Consider the following 639-nt stretch of genomic DNA (forward strand, 5'->3'; position numbering starts at 1 on the left):
CTGGGAAAATCAAATAGACACCATTGACCTGCGAGACATGACGTTGCTGGAAGCGTCAGTGTACACAGGCATGTGAGCTTCTAAGGAGCCACTCGCGTGTGAAAATAGAATGCAAGCTGAACTTCATGGTCGGGTTCCAGAATTGCAGGAATTCCCCGGGCTGTATTGCTCAGACACAAAGCACACTGCTGCGTGGGGCACACTTGAACTGAGAAATTCGCGGGACTCACGGTTTTCCCAAAGACCCAGGATTCTCAAAGAGGCAGGGTAAGTTTGACGGAAAACCACACTGCAGGTGGCCCCGTTGTGCTTTGAAACCTGCAAGTAGCAAGATTTCCCCTAAACCATGAATCTCAGAAACGTTGTGATAGTGTAGGAAAACCAGGGAGAGCAGATATACTTCCAATAATCCAGAATATATATGAAACCTCGAAGCTGAAACTTGTCCTCAAACCAACCCTAATCCTAACCCCACACCTAACCCTAGGTCTAAACCTAAGCAGAGGTCTACCCCTAAGCCTAGGTCGAACTCTGTATACTTCTAAGCCTAAACTTAAGCCTAACCTGAGGCTCAGCCCAAACCAAGGCCTAACCCTAACCGTATGTCTAACCTAAGCCCAACCATTATCCTAACCCCAA

Source organism: Tenrec ecaudatus, unplaced genomic scaffold (assembly GCF_050624435.1).
Source record: "Tenrec ecaudatus isolate mTenEca1 unplaced genomic scaffold, mTenEca1.hap1 Scaffold_546, whole genome shotgun sequence".
Taxonomy (NCBI): domain Eukaryota; kingdom Metazoa; phylum Chordata; class Mammalia; order Afrosoricida; family Tenrecidae; genus Tenrec; species Tenrec ecaudatus.